Below are 14,546 nucleotides of genomic sequence, written 5' to 3' on the forward strand. Positions count from 1 at the left end.
GTGAAGGGGAATGAGTTTCAAATCTCCCGATATGAAACAAATAAGTCATGGAGATGTAATGTACAACATGGAGAATATGGCCAATAATATTGTGATATCATGGTATGATGTCGAATGGTTGCTGGACTTATGGTGATCACTTCTTTAGGTATATAAATGTTGATAAACTGTTGTGTACACCTGAAACTAATATAATATTGTATGCTAGCTATATTTTAATAAAAATCTTAATACATAAATAAACACATAAGAATAAAATTAAAAACCTAATATTCAAATTGTAACCTATTCATTTGGTGAGACTGACAAATTCACATTCCAGATTAAAATCCTCCACATATTTTTTAAAAATTACATCAATATAAGGCTAAGTTCTTCTAACATGAGATCAGGCCGACATTTTTTGTTTCCATGACTTACCACTTCCTTCCAACCAGTTTGTCTTTGAACCAAGTTTAGGACACACATATGATTTTTCTTTTTTTTTTCCTTGTCAAAATATAGAGTAATCACTTCCAAGACCTATAGGAATGACTGTAGATTTCCCTGTCATTAATTACAGTCCTAGTTTGATCATTTGGCTGCTGTTGAGTAGAATTTCCTCTGGAACTTTAAGGGACCTTTCTTTTCCAGGTCTATTCATTCTGCCTAGTCTTCATCTTTCTGTTAATTTGAAGAAACTCTGAAAATATAATCCCTTTAACAAATTCCAAAGATCGGTGCTTTGAAATGAAGATAATTATATAGCTTAGTTTATGTAATTTCATTCATTCTTTGGCCACTTTTTCATCCTTTCTTTTGAACCCTGCCCATACCTCTGCTCTTTCACCCTGATCTCTCCCAATTATGGGAAATTCTTCTGGAAGTCATCTTTCCTAGTTCCACATCTCTCTCTTTACCTTCATTTCTGCTGATCTGGATGCCTATTTTAATTAAATTACCATGTAGACTTTAATTTTCTTTTCTATTGAACTTCATTCCAGGAATATACATTTGATGACTGCGATTTTCTTGTTCCTTTCCTCAAATTTTGTCTTGACCATTTGCTGCCTAATTGTAATCCAAATCCTCACCATTGTTAGAATGTGTAACTAAGTAGTAGACTCATCAGCCTCCTTGTCTCATTGTACACACGTGATTTTCTATTTGTTGGCAAGTCTTGTATTATTTTGTAATGATGAAATGGCATGAGCTGCTTTTTCAAATCTTATACTCCCAGTCAAACACAGCATTAGATATTCTCCTTTCCTTTGGCTTTAATTAACTAGGATCTTTAGCTTCTTGCAAAAATTCAAATATTGGTGTAAGATATTTTACCTTCACTTCTATTTTGCATTATAAATGATATTCTCAGTTTTCTCTATAACAATATTTCACAAGTTCACATAGAAACTGTGCTTAATTGCAGTTGCAATATGATATTCCCTTGAAATTAAAGGTGGCGAGCATGTTTGCTCATCTTATAACTCTGAAAATGGAAGTTGAATCAAACATCCGTGATAAATCATTAGCCACGAATCAGCCTTACATATTGTGAGACTGAGTGTTGTTTTCCCCTGGAGATGCTGATCATTGCAAGGTGTAGGAATTTTATAAAATGACCAAATACCCATATTTCAGTCATTTAACCTGATTCTTTTTTGTCATTTCTTGCTTAGGAAATTGGGCTCCAACTGCACAGCTGGTTTGGCTTTGACACCTCACATTTCTACCCAAATGATCAAGCTGGTTGTACAGCTAGGCAAATCCATGGGTTTCAACATAAAAAGTGCCCTAATGACTTAAAGAAATCATTTTTTCTCTGAGTGTCTCATCAATTAACAGAACAATAAGGAAATGTTACCCTAGGATTTGTCCAGATGAAGACATATTTGACAAGACTGGTAGCTCTGGCCTCACACCAAATGTTCTCTTAGTTTTCACAAAATTTATTTGTTGGAAATAACTGAAACTTAAAGGACTTCAGTAAATTTCTTCATTTATAGTTTCATGGAATATTTGTTTTTAGTTCTGCTTTCTCCAGGCCCTCCCAAAGACATATTAGTTCTGGAAATGGGAAGCTAATGTAATCAGGAAAAGGGGAGACTTTCCAGGTGAAGATAAAATTCCCCTCACCCATAAATTAAAGTAATTTAGTACCAAAAAAGATGAAAAGACTGTTTATGAAATCACTAGGGTGGGACTCGGATGAATAGTTCCACTGACTTCTTTGTGTATTATGCAGAGCTCTAGGTGCTGGGACTATAGCAATGAACAAAAGAGACAAAGTCCCTGCCCTTGTGGAGCTTACATTCTAGTGGAGGGAGACTGACAATAAACCTGAAAGTACATTAGACAGTAATAAGTGTTGAGGTGAAAAATGAAGCAGGGATGGAACATTGGGGGCGTGTGTGGTAGATCGGACGGTCAAAGAATATTCCACTGGAGCAGGTGAGGTGGACAGCCACAGAGAAAACTGGAGGAAGCACATTCTAGGTAGAGGGAAGAGCAAGTGAGAAGGTCTTGAGGCAGGATCATACTTCAAAAAAGTTAGAGGAGAAGCAAAGGGACCAAGCTGGAGGAAGCAATTCTGAGAAACAAGCAATGAGGCTGAAGCAAAGAAATGGGGAAGAACTGCAGGCAATCAGGGCAGACAGATAAGGTGAGGGAGACAGATGATGGAAGACCTTATAGGTTATTGTAAGAATGTTGTATAAAAACAGATACTGTCCCTGTTTTCACAGCGTTTATAATCTAGCAGGAATAAAAATACATGAATAATTATGATAAAATGAGATGACTGTTAAAAGTAGGAAAGTACAGGGTGTTATGGAATTATAGAGGGCTGGGTCCTAATGTACTCCAGAGGTCTCTTCCATGAGGAAATGGTGTTTATGCTGAGACCTACAGGATGAGAATCAGTTCGATGGAGGGAGGTGATGATGGCCCGGGGTGTGGGCAGGGGTGAGTTGCAGCAGTAGCTGAGGGTACAAGCAGGAGCAGTAAAAATGAATAGCCCTGAGGTGAACATGCCAGAATTGAAAAGGAATATATTAGGACTAAGGCAAAAGGACAAGTGGGACAGTGTTGCAAGACGAAGCTGGAGAAGTGTGTGTGTGCGGGTGGTGGGCAACTAGATTATAAAAAACGTTGTAGGCTATGTAAGAGTTCAGACTTTACCTGAGAGCATGAGGGAGTCAGGGAATATTGTAAACGGGACTCTGTGATTGGGTCTATCTTTTGAGAGATCACTGTAGGTGAAGAGTGAAGAGCAGTTTGGGAGGAACAAGCTGTGATAAAGGGGAAACGGGTAACCCATCCCTGCCATGGTGCAGTGAGGAGGTGATGGTGCTTTTGGACTGCACGGGTAGGGGAGGAAATGGAGGGACTTGGACACACCGAAAAGACATGTATGGACTAGAATATATAGGACTGGGGGATGGATTGGACGTGGGGTTGCTGGTGGGGAAGTTTAAAGTAGAGAGAGGGATCAAAGGTATCATTCCAGTTTCTGGCTCTGGCAACTTGATGGATGGTGGTTCCACTGACTGCAAATAGGGAACAAAGAAGAAGAAACAAGGTCAGAGATGGACTCTGCTTTTCAGACCATGCCATTGATCTAACTCGAATAGCATTTACTGTATTTTTTTCCCCTGTGATTCTTTTTCCTAAGTGAAAATTTAGAGATGATCTAATCAGATTATTCCTTATATTAATTTTTACACTATAACATGGGAATATCATTTCAAGGTAGCATATCCTACAGATCTTTCTGTATACCTGTATAGCTATTAGAATTTTGTAGTTTCAGAAGGAATCACAAAATGACCCAGGTTGTAACATAGCTAAGCATGTGGCGCCATCTTCAGGATAGCTTGTTAAAAGGTTATAAACCAACCAGGCTGAAAGGCAAGCTTCTGCTGGCAGAATACTTTTCCACGGAGTATGACTCCATCTTGCTTGGTAACAAGAAGCTGAAAAGATTTGTTTCTGCCAACTCCAATTGTGTGACCAAATCCTTGTTTTTCCGAGAACTATATTTTATCGCAGGATATAGGAAAGATGGTGGACGACTTTCTTTTGAAATCATTCCAGTTTGAAAGTGTCTGTGAGCTGGACAATGAGCTTTGCTGTAGAAAAGCCTGGAAAAGGAAATCAAGGCAGCATCACATGAGGTTTTCTACTGCAGTGCCCAGATCCTCCAGGGCTTTTGCAATTTTATATATTTATAAAATTTCCCTAGGTGCTCATTAAATGTATAGCCAAGTAGAATTTAAATCTTATGCATTTTTAACAGTGACTGTTTACATGACTATCAAAATTAGAAAAAAAAGCATTTATCAGTCAGATTTAGTACCCAAAATTTTGGCTCAGGAAATATAATATCATAGGTTTCTATGATCCCCATTTAAAAATAAATGGTTGTAAGTAAGAAATCAATATTATACCCATAGCTAAGCACACAAAGAAGAATAATATAAATCACAAGATGACTTTTATTTTAAAAAGCCTCTCAGTCTTTAATTACTCTGTTTGAAGAAGCTCCACTCTTTCTTTTTGCAGGGTTTAGATATAAAAACATGAGCATATATGTTTATCAAAATGTATCTGCCACCTTCGTGTATAGGACGTACTGTTTAACCTACACAGAGCATTTAGCACAGTCTCATGAATAATGGGCAGGTAAACAGCTTGGCTTGTATGCGGAGGCAAATGGTTTCTACCATCTTGCGGCATCCTGCTCACAAATGGGCTTTCTTCCTAGATGGCTGTCATTAAAAATGCATGTCTTCCAGTTGAGGAATTGTAAATCCCAGAGTGCTTGTTAATCCTTAAAGATGTAAAACATTGATCTAAAATCCATTTCTAGACAAATGGGGACCATCCCTTCAATGATGGGTTTGGGTTTCCTGGGGTTCAAATTGGGCTTATGAAGAGTGAGGGAAGGGGTGGGACATACAGATCAGCAGCCAATATTCGTATACAACAGCAATAACTTGTTTATAATGTGTTGAGTGATTTACATGGATTATTATCTCATTTAATCCTGATGACCTAGAGGTACTTTTCTAACTGAGTGGGTACTTTCATTATCCTCTATGTTCTACTGATCAGGAAACAGAAGCTTGGAGAATTTAAAATAATTTGCCAAGGACTTTACTGTCTATCAAAGCTATTGAAATCAATTCTTTTTTTTTTTATTGAAATCAATTCTAATCCAGGCATTCTCTCTCCAAAGCCAATCAGCTTGACTAAAACTTCATAGTATCCCTTAAAGAGAAAACATTTCTCCAAAGGAATAATAGGCCTAATCAAGAACCAAGCTAAAGTTGGATCAAAAGATACAGAAAGCAGGAGGTTCAAAATTGAGGGCAGGGACGGAACTTAGAGTGGTTCCCTGAGGTACAGCAGTTCCTCTCACTTCTGGATATTTCCAGAGTCTTGGCACTCCCTGGGTGGGGAAGGCCAGGGCAGGATACAATAGTGTGTGTCCTCGTCTGAGGGTGAATCTGGGAGAGACAATGATTTGTAGAGATGAGAGGGTGGCGATCCAAGGAGCTCACTGCTGTCTTCTTCACATTTTGTTCTAGGATCAAGCCTAGAGATCAAGCGTCATGTTCCCTGAAAACAGAAACCACTGTTTGAGGTTAACAGCACACACAAAGCAGACTGAGCAGGAGCAGAAATAAATACTTCATGCTATTCAGGCAGGCAGAGGTTGGTGCACAGAGCATGGCATGGGCATTGCTAAGGTCTGCTCAGAGGCCAGCAGGCAAGTCCATGTGACGAGCAGCCCCTAAACAGCCATGCTGCAGGGACAAGCACAGGCCTTGGAGTCTGAAACCATGATTCCAGGCTGGTACTGTCACTTACTGTGTGACTTTGGGCAATTCATTTAAATTATTTGCTCTTTAATGTACTCAGCTGAAAAATGGCAGTAAGAGCTACTAAATAGGACTGTTGGGATATCAAAGAAATAACGCAGGTAAAATGCTGTAAGCTGTAATACTAGTGAGCACCTTGGACATGCTTGACATTAGGAATAGAAAATGAGAATCCCATCCTTACTCTCAAGGAGTTCACAAGCTAATGATATGCATTATATGTTGCTTATCTTTAGTATTGTGAGTGTCCCCTTCTTTCTAATTTTCCCTCTCACCCCTCCATTTGGGTATTGTCTTAGCTTGGCTTTCCTCAAAAGCAGACCCTGAGACAAGGATTTGAGTGAAAAGGGTTTATTTGAAGGTGCAAGGAAACACAGGTAAGGTGTGGAAAGTGACATATGAGAGGAAAGATCACCAATGTAGGGTGTGCTATTAGGTCAGTGACTACCTTGGGTCAGCCTGGAAAATGCTGCACAACACAGGGCTCAGAGATTGCCCACCTAAGGAATCGGGGAATTACAGAATTTTTACACCAAACTTTCATCAGTTATTGGTTGAAGATTTCGTTTACTGGCTGTTAATTTCTTGGCACTTCTGACTTTTGTGCCAGGGGGTACAAGCAGAGTGTCTTGCAGCAGCTTTAGAAAAAAGCCTTGGGCAGAAAAACCAGAGATCCTTGCAGCTGGAAGATGGCTGGGGCACAGTGAGGTCATAAGAACCAAATGGGCAGTGCACTGACAGCATCTGCAAAAGTTGGCCCATTGTCTCCCAAGGTGCCTGGATGGCTCACTCTCTCCCTGGCACCCAAGGCAAGACAAGGGAGAAGGAGCTTCCAACACTTAATATTGTAGAAGAAGGGGTAAGGAGGCTAAAGGTATACTAACACTCTCCAATGGCCTCATTGACCCATGAACTAATGTGCTTCTTTAGAAGACTGTCAGAGCCATGTAGGTCACTAGAACCATTGCTTCACTCAACTTTCTGTGATGAGGAAAATATTCCCTATATCGGTACGGTCCAATACAGTAACCACTAGTCATATGTGGCTATTGAGCACCTGAACTGTGGCGGGTATGACTAAGAAACGGCACTTTTACTTTTATTTAATTTCAATTAATTTAAATAATCACACGTAGCTAGTGGCTACCCTATTAGACAACATAACTGTTGAGTAGTTAAAATTATGTTTTATTATTCATAAAAAAAAATTCAGAAATAATCCGAATAATTTTCTTCATTAGGTATAGAGATAAATCAAATATGTCATATGGCTGAGTGTTAAAATCGATATTAAGTTGAAGCTGAGTCACAGCTAAATATCACCATCCTAATAGAAACTTTTGGGACATGGGAATAAATGTGAAGTCTTATCAATTTATGTTCTAAAAATGTATTATAAAAAGTTTAGTGGTCACATTTCTAAAGCTTGATAGAATAGTACAGAAACAATAGCATATCAGCAGCTCTGCTGCATATTAATGATTCTAAATGAATGATGACTGCGCTGGAGTTTGATGGAGAAGCAAGATATTTTGGGATACATGCTTTTTCTTTGTAATTTTTTCTTCATGTCTCATTAATTATAATGTGTATTATTTAAATTTCTATAAACATTTATGGACTCAAATTTGATATAGCACACTGTACAAAGTTAACTAGCTATAGTCTCTTAAAAGTCAGATTAATTATCATCTATTTTCCCATATATTTAACTATTTGAAAGTTTTTAATGATTGTTTTTGTACATAATGAATAGCTTCCAGAATCATCATTTTTATCGTTGTACTTTATTCTGACAGCTTGTTCAGCTTTCATATGTGTGTTTGCAACGTGAATCAGCTCCTGTGCCACTGGAATCAGGGAATGAGGTTATCTTGGAGGTCACATTGGTTCATGTGTGATTTTTCCCAGCACATAATGTTCCATACCACTGTGTAACAGCAGCTGAATGCAAAACACACTAGGACAGCTGAACATCTTGGGCTGGTTGCACCGTGCCAGTTCATTTACAGTCTTTCTCTTGACTCTGTCTGGCTGCACTCTCTCTAGGAAGAGCTGATGGCGTGGTTCTTCTCCCTTATCTTAGTGCACTTCGCCTTGTCTCTACAACCTAGCAGCCCTAGCCCTTCCACCAGCTAGCTTTAATGGTTCTTCTTCTTCTTCTTCTTTTTTTTTTTTTAATGCAAGTGTTTTTCTAATGCAAGGTCCTATTTATGTAGTATTTTTTAAATCTACTAGTCATGTAATAGTTTTTAAACTGTGCTGTATTTTTAGTAGGGATTATTTTAGTTACCATATCCTTATAAAGTTTTGTATGTTTTGATTAGAAATTGCATGTTTTGAGTCACTTAATCCTGATAATATTCTTTTTAGTGTGTAATTTTTTTTTTTACATTTGAGTTGGATTTTCCTTTTTCAGGAATATACATGGTGCATTAAGGCATAAACACCTATACAATGATCCTTCAATTGAATGAGAGAATAGCAGCAATCACAACAGCAAAAACTCATAAAGGTTTTTGCTGTTGTGGTTGCTGCTATTATTATAAATTGTATCTAGAATGATTATCTATGTTTGACAGTGAATATTTACGAATGAACAACATTCCAAGCAATGTGCTTTGTTGTTTTGTTTATATTACTGATTTTGCTAAATCAATTATATATGATAATGACAACTTCCTGACAATCACTGGTCACATACAAGTCTTGGGATTCCAGAAATGACAGTGGAGGTGGTTACTTGATTTCCTAAAGACCTAGACCAAAGGCAAAGGACAGTGCAGATTTTCCCTGGACACCTAGACCAAAGATGAAGTTCCACATCTCTATTAGAAAGAAGAAATGTGCATTGACCTATATAAATTATCTACATAATTACTTTGAGATTTTGGTATATATGTTCTGTAGGTCCTAAAAGCCTGAAGAATATGGCACACTTCTTCCTAGCCCCATCTGGTAGGCCTCTTTTTTGATCCTATATAATGCCCCTTCTTAGGATATATGTAGGAAAGGGAATCATGAATGGCACGTCCATATTCTAGAGTTAGAGTGCTTCTCTCCTACTGAAAGAAGTCTGCTGCCATGTGGTACTTAGGGAGAAGTTGTTCCTTTGTGTGTTTGTAGGAAGGAATATAAAGTTCAATTACCCACCTCAATTTAGTGCCCCTAAAGTATTTGTTTTTCAAAGAAAGCTATAATAAATAACATCTCTTAAAATACACGTGCATTAGTTTGAGTTATACACTTTCAAGTTCCTGCCATCAAATTTGGGGTTTCTGACTACCCTTAACTCAGTACGGCCCAATGACAAACAAGAGAGGCCGAGACATTCACAAATTGATGCCAAATGTTGTCCGGGTTGGCATCTACTGCCCCGGCGGCCTTCTGGTGGTCAGGTCTTTGGAGACAGTGCTCTGTGTTACAGCACTGTTGGGAAGGAGGCTCTGGTGCCACGCTACTTAAGTTCAAAACTAGGTTATATTACTTCCTTGCTGTGAGACTTTGGTAAATTACTTAGTACTTTTGTGTCAATTTTCCCATTTTCAAAAGTAGGGAGAAAATAATTCCAATTATATGGGGTTACTGGAAAGATTAAATATAACATCTGTAAAGTAATTAGCATAGTGCTCGGCATGTAATAAGTGCTTGATGCATATTAACCTTCAAGATGATGTTTTCAGAGTGCTTTCCCCCCCAAAATATAAGGGAAATCATGACTGTAAAATAGTCAACATTATAAGGAGGCTCCCACCTGAAAAAGCATCGAGTGCTGTCACCATGACTACAGTCACAATTGAGGGAATCTGTCACACTGATCCAGAACTGGTTGGCTGCTTCTTCTCTGAAGCACAGTGTCTGACCCTATGGATAAGAGGATGTCACACATTACTGCGTGAGAATTCCTGTTAAAGGGAACATGGGAAGTAATGCAATTCATAGCTATAGGTTAATGTCTAGTATTCAACTGGATATTACTAGAGACTTTTGGTCTATCTCATGAACAAGACTTTGTATATTTTTTTCCATAATCTCTCTATTTTCTGTATACATTTACTCAGTGTGCCATCAAAGGACGTGATGTGTATGATCACATGTTAAGAAGCCATGAGAATGGTATAGTCAAGAGTACAGGCTCTGGCTTCAGAATTTCTGGCTCCTCTGTGAACCAGCTGTATGACTTTGGCAGCTTGCCAAACACCCTGGGTCTTGGTTTTCTCATCTGTATAATGGAAATAATAACAATACCTACTGCATAGGTTTGCTATAAGGACTATATAACTTAATATAAAATATTTATATAGTGTTTTATGTGTAATAAGTATTCAACAAAAGATAGATATCAATTATTTTAAATTATCATTTATTTTTCATCATTTAAAAATAATCCACCGTTTTTCAGGAAAGTAAAAATCACAATATCCACAGACTCTGCTATAAGTGTTTGAAAATTAATGGAAATGGCAATAAAGGAGAGGAAAAACAACTATTTCCATTTTTCCATTTAGTTGGAGGAAGTTCATTGGGGAAGAATCTCTATAACTCTCAAGGAGAAAAGACATACAACTTGGTGGTCCTGGCAGAGACAAAGTGGGGCGGCGGCGGGGAGGGGCATAGAGAGAGAATGCACAGGTAAGGTGGGAAATAATGAATGAAATAGGTGAGTAGGTTTACTTTCGTGGAAAAAAAGAATAAATAATGGGGGAAGAAAAATAATAAAATAGATGATTGTGGCCTATCAGACGAATACCTTGAAAACTATTATTTATGATAATACTAGCTACTATAGTACCAAAATGCTGAACTATCAGTGGCTTAACACAAAAGAAGTATTTCCTGTTCATGTCACAGCCCAGTGAAGCGGTTCCTGGTTGGGCAGCTCTCTTCTAATGATGTTCTGGCATACAAGCCCCTCCTATGTGGGGTCCACTATCTTCAACACATAGATCCCATGGGCCATCTTGTGGGGACTTCTGTTCCAAACAACTAGAAGAGAAAACCTTGTGAAATGTTGGAGGTGGAAGGTTTTTATGGGCCAAGCCTGGAAGTGGTGCCTATTTTGGCCCACATTTCAGTAGCCAAAATTCAGTCTATGGTCATACCTACATTTAATCATATTCTTAAGAGAAAGAACATGGGTTTTAAAGTTCATCACAGCCTCTGCCTCAGACCCTTTTATGAAAAATGACTATGTCACCATTCTTGATACAAACCAATACAAATTCGTAATCTAAATGGGAATAGAAGAAAACTGAATTGTACCTGGAGATTGAGGGACAAATGAACTGAATCTATCTCAATACTACAAAATAATAATTGATGGATTAATTTTTATGCAAATCAAAATTATCTCCAGAAAATGTTTCCATGATTACTTTAGAAGAACAATAGCTAGGACTGAGTTCTTATTCTGTTTGAGGCACTGTGCTTAGAGCTTTGTACATATTATCCAATTGATTTACCTTTACTGTACTTTTGTGAAGTAGAAATTTCTATTTTATAGGTCAAGAAACTGAATCCCAAGAAATTCCTCACTTTCCCAAAATCGTAAAGACAGTAAGTGATGGGATAGAGATTCAAACATAGGGTTTTACTACAAAGCGATCAGACTTTTCTGCCTCCCATAATTTCTGATCACTTCTCAATTCAGAACTCCTTACATACACTCATTTGGTACTCCAATAAGCCTCTCTACAAATTTTGGTGTACATGTTGATTTATAAGCTGTGTCAGTTAGCCATTGTGTGTAACTAACAACCTCCCAATACAGGGTCTCACAAGAAGAATACAAGAATAACTTGTTATTTCTCACTATCATGGAGGTTGACTGTGTGGTTCTTCTGTTCCACTGGATATTAGATGGAGTCACTCAGGAAGCTGCACCATCAGGGATGGGGCTGGCGAGAAGGTCCAAGAAGGCCTCTCTCACAACCCCGGGGCCCTGGTGCTGTCAGCTGTGGTACCTCAGTTCTCCTTCATGTGGTTTTTACTCTCCATGGTATTTCCTCCTCCGGGACCTGTCCACACGGCCTCTTTCTAGAGGGATAGACTGGACTTCCTTTACGGCAGGGGATCTGTTTTCGAAAAGGAAGGAAGCAGAGCTGCCCCCTCATTTTAAGGGCTAGCCTGAAACCAGCTACCACGTTCTATTGGTCAAAGGAACCATGAAGCGAACCCAGAATAAAGGAGAGAAGGAAAAGACTTCACCCCATCTTTAATCCACCACACAGCATTCTTTGTGCAAGTGTCTGGAACTGTCATCCCAACTCAACTCCTGAAGGCAAGATCTGGGTCTTCTTTGTTTTACAATTGGTTGTTCGTACCTAGGACTCAGTTCTGCATACACTCCGTCTCAAAAGAGTGTCACGCAGGGGACCCTGCTCACTGCGCCATTTGTCGTGCGGGGCATTCGGCGGGGTCTCTGGTCCGGCTCCCCACATAGGAACGCAAGACACGGTAAGGCCAGAAAGGAACACCCACGGAGCCATAGATAGGGGAGTCAAATCACTATATTCTCGCTGGTGGCTGGTCTGGAGATACAAGAAGCGGGATCTACATAATCTGCAACCCCCCGTCCTAACAACAGTCCCCACTTGCCAGCCACCATCTTCTTGCTAGCCCCCACTTTTTCTGCTAGCGTAGCCACACCATTAGTGGCCAATGGCTTACGGGTTACAGCTGACCGTCAACTAGCCACAGCTGATGGCCATCTGATTACAGTTGATGGCCATGAACTACCCGAGCCAGCACCTTTCTATGTGAGGCCGAGAGCCTGGAAACTGCTTTTTGGGGCTTTGTCCCCACAAGAGTCAATCGTGTGATCTGGAAAAACCGTAACCTATACAATTTATGTAGGAGAAAAGGCAACCTGGAACACTCACAAAGGAACGCAGGCCCTCAGGGCATCTTAGGCTCCCTACCTGTGAAAGTCCATAGGTAATTCTTTGCAACCATTTTCTGACTAGAGAAACCAGCAATGCACTGACATCTCTTTACAAGTTCTCTGCTTCGGTGCTCACCCAATTTCAAATGCCCACCCACCTGTCTGAGCTGAAACATGGAGCCTTTCTGCTGATTCAAGTCTGACAGTCATGATGAATGATACATTTGGAATTTAGAGCAAATGAATATTTAACATTGTCAAGCAAATTAGCAGTCATAAGAAAAGATTCTGCTAAAATAAGATCTCTGTCCATTTTCATTGCCTTTCTCTTAGAAAATAAATGGAATTGCCTATGCATGCATAAAAAGTACTTGGTTTTCACAGTACCTATTTGGAAGCATAGGTGGTTATAGGTCTCACCTTAGGCACACCGTGGGGCCACACTACATACTTGTTCATTACTTTATAAGGGATATTTGCTAGGTAAGATACACGCACACCTTACACACACACACACACACACACACACACACACACACACACACACACACCTGTGGAAGCCAATAAATAAGATAAAAAATAAGAGAAGATAAAATTATGCAAGCATAACAGAATGCTTGAACAGAAATTAGCTATTAGGTGATCTTATCAGCAAAATACAGGGATGGATGGCTCTAGGGAACGTGAAATAGCTCAGTTAAATTTACTCTGCCTTTCTTTGCATTGGATATCCTGAAACAGACTCTCACGTAAGGTTTGCCATACTAAAAGTAATACCTTTTTCATCTATCCAGGCTTCTTTCTCTGCGAAGATCCCTGTAAGTAGAAAATGACAAAAAATTATGAGTGTTACATCCAAAAGCAAAAGCCTGGGGCATATTGTTAGGAAGATAAAGACTATTAATTTGGGAGTTCTCTGTTCCTTTATTACCTGAGAAAAGATGCAGTAGTAATTGATATGTGGTACTTGGCAGATGTTGACAAGGGAAAAACATGTAACTAAGCCCCTTGGAATTTTTGCAAAGGATGATTATGATGCTTGTCTCCAGGTCCCATAACTTCAAGAGCACAATCAAGTTTCCCCCCTTATCCTAAGTGCCAAGCAGACATCAATGCGGATGTTATGGGACTGTATCAGCATCTGGCCACAGAAGAGAATTCTTTCATCTCACTCACATAAAGGGCATGCACAGTAGAGGTCATTGAATGTGGACTCTGTGCTTTGATATATTCTATTGCTAATCTCTCTTGAAATAGATTGACTGCTATGGAGAAAGAATTCACCTTTTTTTTTTCCTTTTTAACTGTCAGAGCTTGCATGTGGGCATGTACCACAACATTAAAAATTTGTTATTTTGCTCCAATATTGTATCCATGTTTTATTTGAAAAATAGTAGGATGGTAGGAATATTACCAAATATGCTATTAGAATAGCACTGCATAAAAATAAGAATTAGATTTATAAAGGAAATATTTTCTTCATATTTGCCAAACATCCAGATGAAAAGTTGAAAGATTGTCAGTTGTACAGATGTTCTAAATACCCAGATGTTATGTAGAGAAGATATCTGGCAACAAATGAAACTTTCTTTTTTCATCCATATGGTTCATTCCAGTTTCATTTTTGTATAAAATTGTAGAATAATGGAAATTACAAGCACATTTTGTTTTTTAAAAATAAAAGTAGAGCAAAATGTAAGAATACTGTTTTTATGTTTCTTTTCTGTACATCTGCAGTAGTAAACTGAAAATTCCTAGGGTGTTACATGAAAGAGAACTGTTCATGACAAATATATCAC

The sequence above is a fragment of the Rhinolophus hipposideros genome (genome assembly GCF_964194185.1).
Source record: "Rhinolophus hipposideros genome assembly, chromosome: 6".
Classification (NCBI taxonomy): Eukaryota; Metazoa; Chordata; class Mammalia; order Chiroptera; family Rhinolophidae; genus Rhinolophus; species Rhinolophus hipposideros.